This window comes from Lontra canadensis, unplaced genomic scaffold (assembly GCF_010015895.1).
Source record: "Lontra canadensis isolate GAN:19392208 unplaced genomic scaffold, GSC_riverotter_1.0 scaffold39, whole genome shotgun sequence".
Lineage (NCBI taxonomy): Eukaryota > Metazoa > Chordata > Mammalia > Carnivora > Mustelidae > Lontra > Lontra canadensis.
The window spans coordinates 16,539,209-16,551,868 of record NW_022631033.1 but is presented as its reverse complement, the minus strand read 5'-3'; the positions used below and the strand labels follow the sequence as shown (position 1 = coordinate 16,551,868).

At 39.5% G+C, this 12,660-nt stretch overlaps 1 protein-coding gene across 6 annotated transcripts in view; it reads left to right on the top strand.

Moving 5' to 3' along the window:
- Positions 1 to 12,660, top strand: part of RBPMS (RNA binding protein, mRNA processing factor) — a 170,304-nt gene that overhangs the window by 40,215 nt on the left and 117,429 nt on the right. Inside the window, exon 1 of one of the 6 annotated variants that reach the window (XR_004384088.1) lies at positions 3,097 to 3,120. The exons of the other annotated variants lie outside the window; for them this stretch is intronic. The gene's annotated coding sequence lies outside the window, so the exon portion shown is untranslated. Of the gene's footprint in view, positions 1 to 3,096; positions 3,121 to 12,660 lie in introns of those variants that run through there. 6 annotated transcript variants of the gene reach the window in all.

Here is a 12,660-nt window from a genome sequence, read left to right as displayed (position 1 = left end):
TTTCTTATGAGACTTTCCCTCCCCTCCTACTGCCCCCCACCCCTGCAGGCTTAACATCTTTACTTTCTTCAACCATTTACATACGCCATAGTTTTCCAGTTTCTTAACAGACCTGATGGCTCATGTCTGGGTTTCCAGCTTGTCCCTGCCAGTCTTGAGCACAGCTCTTCTGTGTAGAACAGGTTGGCAACCATCCTGTTTCTTGAATGTTACTGTTACTTAGAACTACATTAGTTCAGCACATCTCACCTTGTTTCCCTGCTTCTCCAAGGCTGGGCTAGGTGTGGTTTGCCATAGCTTTGCCAAGTGCCCTTGCATTCTTCCATGCAGTTATGGTTTGCTTGTGTTTTTGGTTTTAAAAAAGAAAGATATGGATCCACTGTATTGCATTGATAATAGAACTGGATTTTATACTAGCAGAGATCCTTGCTCTTGGGCACTTCTTAAATGTTTACTGAATATTATTAAGTCAGTCATGAACCTTCACATGTTTACGATCCTTGTTATATGTGTAGCAGTTTGACCTAGAGTTGCCAGGATTATAGGTCAAACATTAAAATTGATCTTCTCAAATCCTGCCATTTGGATAAATAAGTTCACTTCAGAAAAATTTTGCATTAAACTGGTTGAATGCACTTAAATTTTGTTTTTACTGAGGAAATGACTTACCTGTTCGTTTGTCTTTGAGCACAATTATAGTCTTCATTCCCGTCTTCCCTTGCTGATAGTCTGTTTTTGGTAAAATAATAATTATCAGAGTTCTCTAACAGTCTGTAAAATTTTTAAGCCAACTGCTAGTCATAATATTTCCAAGTTTAGGGTTGTTGTTACAACTTTAATCAGGTACAGAATATAACTAGATTTCTTTTCTGTCCTACCTGAGCAGTGAAGTAGAACCAGAAGTTGATGGTGGTTATTGTTGCAAGAATTAAGGAAAATGAGAGCAGGCATTTTATCCAAAACTTTTACCTAAGTAAATTGATTGATAAAACCCCTGCTCAAAAAGTGTAACTTGATTACCTTTTACAGAGGAATATGAGAATTACTATTTACTTCTGCAGTTGGAATTACTTAGTTCTTTCATAACACAGGAAGGTAAAGGGAGAGGCATTTTGCATACAGATACTATATTGTTTTATCTTTCTATATTTTTATTCCCTTTGCATTAATGCTATTCTTAGATAGCTTGGATGTACCACAGTTTAGGTTAAGTTTGTGTTCTATCTAGAGCTAGGCCTAGGAAGATGTGGTCTTGTTTTAAATATGGGGTTTTTGTTTTTGTTTTTGTTTTTCCCCAGAGGAGGAATATCTGAATTTACTTAAGAAGTATCAAAAATTGTCTGATGCTATAGTACTAGGGGTTATTTTGGCCTATGTTATTTTAGATGAAGTTAACGTGAGTTGTAGTCGTAATCCTCAAGGAAATAATGTTTGGAGGATAAACTTTGTGTGCATCATTTAAAAGCAAATCTCTTTAATCATAAAGCCAAAAGGAAAGGATGTGTTCTTTTTTCCATGTTTCCTGTCGGATCTTAAAGTGGAATCGGAGGAGTCATGAATTGGCAAATTCCAAGAAATGAAGAAGTAATTTAGATCATAAAGCAAAATCTTTTCCTTTGAGAGTCCTTTCTGAGGGTAGCATAATGATGTAGAGGCACTGATTTTTGACTTACAAAGAATCTTGGAGCACCTGAGAGACAACCTTAGGCTGACTTTGTAGTGATCGTCTCAAAAAAAGGGATACGGTAGTAAGAAAATCTTTTGACATTCTGAAGATCCGTTTTTTTCTTTTTCTTTTTTTTTTTTTAATTTTTATTTTTGAAAGAGGGGGGGAAAAAGACTCTTAAGCAGGCTGTGCCCTTGATGCGGGGCTCAATCTCATGACCTTGAGATCATGACCTGAGCTGAAATCAGGAGTCAGACACCCAACTGACTGAGCCACCTGTGTGCCCCAATCTGTTTTTCTAAAAGGGGAAAAACGTTCCTCTTTAGAGTTAATCTCCCATTCATGTCTTTCTTGCTAATTCAGTTCCTTTTGTAAAATATAACTTAAAAATTTTTAATAGTGGTTTTAAAAATGTGCTATCTTAACAATTTTTAAGTGTACAGTTTAGTTAGTGCTAAGTGTGTTCACATTGTGCAACACCTCCGGAACTTTTTCTTGCAAAACTGAAACTCTATACCTATTAAACAACTCCCCATTTCCCCTCCCCTGCCAACCCCCATTCTACTTTCTGTTTCTATCAATTGGTCTACTGTAGATATCTTTTATAAGTAGTGTCATATGTATAGTGTTTCTTTTTGTGACTGGCTTATCTTAGCATGATGTCCTCAGATTCATCCATGTTATAGCATATGTCAGAATTCCCCTTCTTTTTAAGGCTGAATAATACCCCATTGTATGTAAATACATTTTTCTCTGTCCATTCATTTGTTGAGGAGCATTTGGGTTGGTTCCATCTCCTGGCTGTTATGAATTATGCTGCTGTAAACATGAAAGTGCAAATATCTCCTTGAGATCCTGTGTTCAGTTCTTTTGGATGTATACCCAGAAGTGAGATTGCTGGCTCATAGGGTAAATTCTACGTTCAGTTTTTCTGAAGAATTGCCATACTGTTTTCCAGAGGGATTGCACCATTGACATTCCCACTAACAGTGCAGAAGGTTTCCAGTTTTTCCTCCATCTTCGGCTACCCTTGTTTTCTGGTTTTATTATTATATAGTAATTGTCAGTTTTTAACACTAGCCTAATCAATTTTGTACTTTCCAGGGGTGCACAGATGGGATTTGTGTGCCATCTAAAAAGCTAGAGTTCTAAATTGTTTGTAATGTCTGCTGCAGATATCCTTGTTTCTTGATGTTCAGCACAGCCAGTATGGGAATTTTTAACCTAGGTAGAAAAAACTGGAACATTAACTAAAGTTGCAGATCTCAAACTTGGCACAACTATTAAGCTGATTTAAAAAAAAAAAAAAGTTCAGTAGAACAGATTGTGGGGAAAGCATTATTCATGTCATAAGGGTTTACAAATAACAGGTGAACATAGTCAATGCACTGGGATGCTTCCTGCCCACTAATGGAAATTCTCCAGAGACCGGACAGTCATGAAAGATGGATAAGGTGGTGGATCTTTTCAGCTCTCTCTAGTATTTCACTTTTTCCATCATAATGCCTGTTTACATCCTTTCTCTGTTTCAGAATCTAGGTAGTAACAAAATGTTTCCTTGCTGTTAAATCTGTGTGATGAACCCTCCAAAAAATGAGAAGGAAGAATCTAATGTTTTACATCAGATTCTGATAAATCTGTCCTCAGTAGTTTTTACTATTTTTGTATCCTTTTATATTGTATGAGAAATAATGTTATAATCTACCTCCAGCAGGTTACATGTATTAGAGAATCAAGTAAACTTGCATAGAGGAACACGGGAAAGTTCTGACCTAAGAACATGTAGGGGCTAACACTTAAATAATACTTTTTTGGGACCTTTACTATGCCAGATGTTCCCTCTGGTGATCTAGGCATAGGTCAACCAAAATATGTAAAATAATCTCAGCTTGTTTACACTCCATTTTTCTTTTTCTCTGCCTCTCCAGACCCTAGTGGCTTTTCACCTTTGCCCTTCGTTTTGGAGCACTCCTAAGCCCCTGCCTGGAAAGGTTTTCCTCCCTCGCCCCATCTCCTCTGACTCTGGCAGCTCCAGAATGCGGATTTGGTGTCGCTTTATCTTGGTTCTCCAAACCTTCTTGGCCAGGCACAGCCTTGTCCATTTTAATTACATTCTTCCCTCCCCCGCCCCTGTGTCTTCCTGGAACGCTTCCTGTCTTGACTTGACGCCTGTTCCTCGGTCTTCATCTTGCTGCCTGCTTGTCTCTGCCCGCGGAGGCTCCCCTCCTGCGTGCAGACAACAGCAGGGGCGGAAGCGGGGCCTGGTGCGCAGCCCCACTTCCGGTAGCTTCGCCTCTGTCCGCCGCCATCTTGAGAGAAGGTCAGAGGGCGGGGAGAGCCCAAATACCTGTAACGGTTTTATTCAGGCCTCGTTCAGGGGGAGGAGGGAAAGGTCAGAGGTCAGCGTTTTGGGTGATGCCAGTGGTTGAACTGGGGCTTCTGAGGAAAGACTTGGCAATTAGCTCATGCTCCTGGTGCGGTGCCTCTTAATCATTAATTTTTTTTTTCACTATAACTTTCTTGTAACCCTGGTATTAAAATGTCCCTTGAAACCTGCACTTCTGACACTAAGAACAATGAACACAGCCTGTCTTTGGACACCCTTGTTTCATACAGCTGTGACAGTGAGGCTTCAAGCTCCGCTGTTTAATCACAACCCAGATGTGGAAGAATCTGCTGCGTGGATGTTGGTTATTTAAAAATAATAGCGTGATTTTGCCCAAAGTCTATTTTTCCTTAAAATGCAGTATTTTCTTTTTCTGAAACGTAACTATAGTTTTTAAAAGATTGATAAAAGGACTCCTGCATTAATTTTGGTAATCATGGCTGGAGAAAACCAAAAGCCTCACTCATCTGTGTGATGTAAAAAGAAAAGTCTGCACAGGTAATGGCTAAGAGTCCAGGCTTTGAACGGCTTTGAGTCGCTTTAATACTTAAAATCGTGGTGTTGTTTTTGTTTTGTTTTGTTTTTAACTTTGGGCAGGTTCCTTAACCCTCCCATTTCCTCATTTGCAAGAAAGCTCTTTCCCCTTAGGGTTGCGGTGCTGGTAATTGAGTGGATAAAGGTCTCCACTTCCTTACCTGAAATCCTTGGGACCAGATGTCCTTTAGAATCTTTAGGTTTTAGAAGGTAACAGTGCCTTACCCGCAGATAATGCAATAAGCACAGTGGGGTCAAAGGTAACACCTTAATAATTAGGCATATTATGTCTGTAGTGAAACACGGAGGTACACTGAGTGGGATAAATTAAGACTATAAAAAAGTACCACCTCATTGTGCTGTGCCACCCAGTGAGTTTGCACGTACAAACCCTCTGCCTTCAACACAAATTAGAGAGCTTTTGGATTTTGGAGTCGTGGATTAGGGTTTGTGGATCTGTAGATACAAAACGTTTGTCAACACCATGTAAATGCTAGTTGTGGGCAAAACTGATTTCTTTCTGTCCTTTATGACTTTTGGTTTGTCATTATTTATAAGAATGTTAAATGTTAAATCTTTGTGGTTTAAAGTGAACGTGGTGGAAGCCACACATCACCGTATGTGTTTTTCACATACCAGGGTTTCAAGCCTCCTCTTTTTCCCAGTTGGAAAAGAACAAGAAAGAAAAGAACAAGAAAGATAAAAGCATAAAAGTTCGGTTCCCCTTAACTCCATTTTGCCTTTCCTACCTCATAGAACATTTTTTAAGAACATCTACTTGAAAGATTTCATGTAACTTCTGAACTACTTTCTTGTTGTGACTTTTGCCTTGACTTGCCTCTCTTACGCACACATTAAATTACGCACATATGTAAAGCCACCCTGTGGATCTAAATCGTTTGATCTGTTTTGCTGCTGATGGATCATTGCTGGGACATCTGCTGGTGTAGAAAAATCTTTAGTTTTTAATAACTGAAGCACTCTTAAGATTTCAGCTTTCCTTTCCAGAGAGAGCAGCAGCCTCCCGAGTTTACAACTGTGGGTTTAGGTATGATCTTATGGCCATGTTATGGTTGGCCTGAAAATCTGCTATATCTTATCCTATTAAAATCTATTGGGAATCTATTGAAGTTCTTATAGTAGGAAATAATTAGACCTTTAGTTGCAAATAATTTAGATCTTTAGGAAATAATTTAGACCTTTTAGATTTGCATCCCCTTTTTCTACCTAATACATGTATTTATTTGGTTGAAGTCTGACCGAAAGGGGAATGTGGAAATGTTTGAAAGAGTAACATATGCTTTAAAAAAAATAATGTATGCTTTTGAAAAGATAAACCAGGTACTGGAAGCAGAAACTTAGACCCTATCAAGGGGAAATGTTATGTTTGACAGAAACAGGTATATTGACAAAAGTAACTAAAGACCTAGGTATTTACTTCAAGAGGATAACAGTTTAGATTACTTTATTACCATTATCTATTTTCTGAACTATAAATTGTTTTTTACCCATAAATCAGTAATCCATGTGTTCTTTAATTTATGCTGTATAGAAGGAAAGCTGATAATTTGAGTTTTATAGTTTTCTTTCTAATACTTATAATTTATTTTCTATTTGTCCATAAATGTGTTTGTGTGAGGACTCTGTTAAAGAGGCAAAGAAATCAGTTCAGATATACCAATGTGGTTTACTAAACAGAACTTGGAAAGTTAGATCAAAATGTCAAAGATCACCTGCTTGAATTAAGCCTTTTTTTTCCCATATAAATTAATCTTTTGCTGCCTCACATTAGAGTAATATATATTAATTTTTTTAACTTTTTTTTTTAAGATTTTATTTATTTATTTGACAGAGATCACAAGTAGGCAGGCAGAGAGGCAGGCAGAGAGAGAGGAGGAAGCAGGCTTCCTGCAGATCAGAGAGCCCGATGTGGGGCTTGATCCCAGGATCATGACCTGAGCCGAAGGCAGAGGCTTTAACCCACTGAGCCACCCAGGCGCCCCAATGTATATTAATTTTAAAGGTGATTTTGTAGTTTATTGTGTTTAGTGACTCCTTCTAGTTCACTTTCTCATTCATTGTGGTTAATCTTTGAGATAGATTGAGGTCATTAAGTACATTGAAAATACTGTGAGAAAGCTAAAAATAAAATCTTTTACTCCTGTAACAAGTAAGAAACAAGACCAGGGGAGGCATTTGTGTTTCAGACTTGCTACTCAGATTCCAAGGAGGTTAAGGAAGAAAGTCAGATATCTTGGGTTCTTCTGTTTCTGTTTTCTATTTAAAGATTTAGTACAAGTAGATTAATTTTTCAGTCAGTTTAATAAACTTAGGTTTAAAAAGGGGATGATATTTTAGTTGTAGAATGAGAATAACTTCGTGTGTGTGTGTGTGTGTGTGTGTGTGTGTATGTACATGCATGCTGAGGATATTGATTGCAGCAACAAAAAACAAAATGTGGCTTAAACATAATAGACCTTCCTCTCTCACATGAAAGCCTGGAAAAGTCCATGGCAGGTTTATGGGTCCATTTCATCAGAGACTCTGTTTTGCTGCCCTGCCATTTTTAACATGTAGCTTTCATCTTTTTTTTTTTTTTTTCTTTTTTAAGATTTTATTTATTTATTTGACAGACCAAGGTCACAAGTAGGCAGAGAGGCAGGCAGAGAGAGAGAGAGGCAGGCTGCCCACTGAGCTTGTGGGGCTCGATCCTAGGACCCTGGGATCATGACCCGAGCCCGAAGGCAGAGGCTTTAACCCACTGAGCCACCCAGGCGCCCCTGGGTAGCTTGCATCTTACGGTCTAAGATGGCTGTTCCAGTTCCAACCATCATATCTTCTCGACAACAGGAAAGAGGGAAGGTGTGCTCCCTTTGTAAAGGCAAGCACCATTCTGCCCACATAGGTGAGACCTTGACACTGTAGTCCTAACTACTAAGGGAGTTTGAGAAATAGCGTGCCCAGCTAAAATGTGAAATAGGAAGAATAGATACTGGAGAAGATGGGCAGTGGTTACTAGAGTATATGTTAATTGCAGTGTTCAGTCAACTGTGGATATCCATCATTATCAATATTTACCAAAAGATTCAATTTCTATTCAGCCATTGGGATCCATAAATTCCCAGTCTTGGATAGCCTTAAAAAAAATTTCCTTCTAATCTGTCACATATGGAGAGAGATTTCCTAATTCTTAGCTTATGGAAGACTTTGTAAGGAGAAATTACTATTTAAAAAATGAAACATATGGTTAAAAAAAAAAATTAAAGGTTAGAAAATAAAAGTCCTGCATCCAACATTCGGTGAGATGCTTTTTAAAAGTTTGCTATGTCAGTATATACAAAATTGTACCTGCATGGTGTTTTTAACTTGCCAGGGTGTCTTAGACCCCTCTCTCTATCCACAATAGAGAGCTACTTCATTTAAAAAAAAAAAAAAAAGTTATGTCACATTTATTTGGGGGAATTTTTAAACGTTGCTGTTAATATAACTGTCACATACTTCATTTGTGATTATATTTTTTGCCAGATGATGAATCATAGATAGCTCCCTGATCTAAACAGGAGATTTCAAAAGCTCCTTAGTTCATTTTGTCCTCTTGCCTCAGAAATCTATAGTCTTCCAGTGTTCCTGAATTTTCTGTGAGAATACGTATGCTGTTAGAGGTAAGTGGGCTCTGCCAAGAGCAAAACAACTGAAATAGTTTACAACTACAGTGCCCGCTACTAAATTCAGAATGAAACATTTTTTAAAAACCCAGTCTGTCTTCTGATTATAATTTTTACATAATTCTTTTGTAATTGGAACATTAGGAGTTAACTAATTAGTGGTGAGTAAAGCAGAAGGCTTACCTGTACTTTCTTACATTAAGCATGTGTGAAGTCCTCCTTTGAGCAGCATAATGTACAGCGTAATGTTTTTGGTGGAAGATTGTAAGATGCTTACAGGGTGATGCGTTCTCAGTGTTTGACCCCTGTGCCCTTCCTCTCACTGGCATATGGGGAGCAGCTTCCCTATTCTTTTCAGTACTTGTCTTAAAATTAGCTCCCTTTTCATTCCTTCCCCCTATGTATTATGTCGCCTCTCAAATTCAAGTCAAGGCGCCTTATCTGTCAAGTAGAGAATTTGAAATGGAAGCAGCAGTACATTGAAGAAGAGAAGGGTGCGTGGTAGAAATTGGAGAAATAGAAGGAGCAGTGGGTAAAAATAGCTGAGATGGTTCAGGGCTCTTGAACATTCAAGGTTCAAGTCTTGGCTCTGTCACTTTCAAGTTCTGTTACAAGTTCCTTAAGCTTTCTGAGCTTCAGTTTCCTTGTCCATAAAACGGGCAGAAATAAGACCTCGTTTATCTGGTTGAAGTTCAGATGAAATAAATGCATATAATAAAATGCTTGAGAGTATGTTTGGCAGGTATACACAGCTCTCTATATACTCTCCATTTCTTCTGCATGCCTAAGTCATCAAAATTTTGTGAGACCATGCTCCTAGGAAAAGGTTTTCTATACATTGTTTCTCTTATCTGTCATCCTGCCTGCCCTTTCTCTGGAGTTGAAGTTAGGCTTAAGAACTGGGGGATGTGGCCAATTGTATTTTCTGTTCACTCAGTAGTAATTTTGGAGAAGGACAGGGGACTTTTTGCAAGGGGGAAAATGGCGATTAGAGCAATGCTAATTCCACATTATGTGGCTTTTTTTTTTTTTTAAGATTTTATTTATTTATTTGACAGTCAGAAATCACAAGTAGGCAGAGAAGCAGGCAGAGATAGAGGGGGAAGCAGGCTCCCCGCTGAGCAGGGTGCCCGACTTGGGGCTCGATCCCAGGACCCCGGGATCATGACCTGAGCCGAAGGCAGAGGCTTTAACCCACTAAGCCACCCAGGCACCCCCATTATGTGGCTTTTTGAATAGTTCACCAGTCCAACATGTATTCCTTAAATTTGTCGAGCCTAATGAAGATTGAAAAGAAGAAAAAGAAGGGAAAATGTGAAAGATAAGCTTCATAGCATTTTTAACCTGGAGTTTCTAGTTAAAATAGGAAATCTCTAACATCTTACTTTTCTGACTTTGGTCCTATGGGACAAAGAACATACCCTTAGGTATGTTCTGATACCTTGAAGCAACTTGAATAATGTCCTCTTTCTCTCCCCAGCTCTTAGGTCATCAAGTCTGTCCTCTTCACATACCACCTCCTCTCAGGAGACAGAAGCAAGCATTGTCATCTCCACCCCACACTGGGAGAAACTGGGCCCCAGGGAGAAGCATAACTAACTGTTCAGATGTGACAGGGAGGCCATATTCTAGGGAGTTCCTGCTCCTGGTAGTCTCTGCATTGTCTCTGAGTACTTTTCCATTGTTTTAGCAAGAACTCATTCAGGACCACAGTATACGGTTTTATGGGCAGAATTTGGTTTCAACAGAAAATCATGAAAAATTACAATTTACATTGAGTTTCACTCTAAGTCAACTAGGATGTCCTGTTTAGAAGCAGGGCTCCAATCCTTTTTAAAGAACAGTTTATCTTTCTTTTAAACAAATGGAGGTATTAGAAGAGACACAGATGGAAAGCAGGTTGCCACATCAAAATAAATTAATGCATGGCTTCCTTCTCCCAAATAACTTTCCTCTTAAAATGAGGGGTGGGAGAATGGATTGAAATTACAGAATTTTAGATTGCTATATCTAGTCACTTTACAATCAAGAAGCTCGATGACTAGCCAGCATTTTAATCTGTTTTAAAATACACTGCTTTAGGGATGCCTGGGTGGCTCAGTGGGTTAAAGCCTCTGCCTTTGGCTCGGGTCATGATCTCAGGGTCCTGGAATCGAACCCCACCCCGTCAGGCTCTCTGCTCCGTGGGGAGCCTGCTTCCTTCTCTCTCTCTGTCTGCCTCTCTGCCTACTTGTGATCTCTGTCAAATAAATAAGTAAAATCTTAAAAAAAAAAAAAATACACTGCTTTAAAAGCCCTGGAGGTAGAATATTCAGTCACTTGCATGGTGTAGTTCCTAAGAATTAATAATTAAACCGTTCAGCATGAAATGCATTTATAGATGGACCACTTTGGGTTTAATACTTTGTCCAAAGTAGCCTTAGTTTCAGTCTGGTGGTAACTCTGGGTGGTTACAACCTGATCTGCTTGCTTTTATTCCTTATAGAATAAAACTAGAACTAGACTTTGAGGAGGAAGGTAGGACAGACACCATGGGTGGCCAACTATAGGTAGGGGCTAGAGGGTGTGAGCAGAACGCCATGCCCACACCTGTGGTGTTGGCTGGGAACTCCAAGGTGGCAAGAGAATGGCAACTTCTGGTAGTTTCCCTCCAACCAGCTCAGGTCTTCAGTCCTGATTCAGTCCTCGTACCTGCCTTGGGATTCATGATACTTGGATTATAGGAGGTCATCACATAAAATGCTGCATAGTGTTTCCAGAACTGCACGATTATGGGGAAAAAAAAACAAAAACAAAAACCTGGGGTTCTCAATGCTGGCAGAGTTTTCTGTAACACACATGGTAAACGTAGCTGTTAATCTTTTGCTTTGGGTTTGATTTGGTTTCTCACTGGCTGAAAGCAATAAGAATGTTTTCTTTAGGAAAAACAAATTTTTTAAAGATTTATTTATTTTAGAGTGTGTGTGTGCAAGTGGGGGGTGGGGGGAGCACAGGGAGAAGGGGGAGAAAGAGAATCCTCAAGCGGACTCCCTGTTGAGCACAGAACTTGACAGCTGAAGGGGGAGGCTCAGTCCCAGGACCCTGAGATCATGACCGGAGCAGAAACCAAGAGCTGGCCGCCCAACTGACTGAGCCATCCACGTGCGCCCCCGCCCAAAATGTTGTCTTAAACTGAGAGCCTTTCATTTGAAAATAGAAAAACTGTTGGATGCCTGGGTGGCTCTGCTGGTTAAGCATTTGCCTTTAGCTCAGACCGTGAGCCCAGGGATAGAGTCCTGCATCTGGCTCCCTCCCTAGAGCCTAGAAGCAGGCTCTACTCCTTGGGGAGCCTGCTTCTCCTTATGCCTGTTCTGCGTGCTTGTGTGTGCTTTCAGACTCTGACAAATAAAATCTTTAAAAAAAAAAAAAAAGAAAGCTTTGTGGAGTAAATTATTTTTCTTAGCCTCATGACGCTGATGAAAGGCAGGTGTATTTCTTCAGTAAAAATCCTACTACATATATTAAAATGAGTAGAAAAATATCAGTAAGCATGACTAGCCTGCATTTTAATATTTGTTTAAAAGTAGACTGCTTTATAAGCCCTGGAGGTAGAATATGTAATCATTTGCATGCCAAAAGAAAGGTTCCAGTCTTAAGTCTTGAACAGACCCTGGGTGCTACAACATAGCAATTTTTTCTTTTTCTTAACCTGCTCTGTAGCAGAAGGAGGCAGGTCACGGCACATTTCACTGGCCTGGCCTCCTAGGGTCTTTAGACTCACACCTGCCATCCCAAGCCCCTAAGCCTCAGAAGGTTTCTTTTTCATACTTACCTAAGCTGATACCTGATAAATTTCACTTATAAAATGATCTCGATCAGGTGTTCAGCCACTGACACAGGGTCAATACTCCGGGGTTTGGTTGATTTTTAAGGTGAGACTGAAGTGTCTCTCATAATTTAGTGTGGGTGCTTTGGTATCAGTTATGCGAAAGCTGTCTGTCAAGCAAAACAAGAATGCTTTGCACAGAAACTAAGTTGAGGTTCTGATAGAGGTGGATGATCTCCCCCTCCCCCAAACAGTTTTTCTCTTTGGAGATAACTCTCACTATGGCAGGCTCTCTAGAAGTGTGAATGAGGCTAGTGTCTTTTCTCAGGGAAAACTGCCATTTCACTGAGGTCTTTCAGCAAGAAACTGTCTGTTGGTGATGGACATACGCTAATGAGAATGAAGAACAAGTGAGAAATGGGATTTTTGCGGAGTTTGGACTAATTTTATTTCTGGAAATACTTAGCCCATTTGTTTTTTAAAATCCGATTGTTGATTCTATAAATCTGTTTCCCGGGGACTGTAGAATAGTTTGCTGGACACAGCGTTTATTTAGAAATGGTCCTTATTCTGAAACTACTATAGTGTGGTTGGTTCTGTGTTT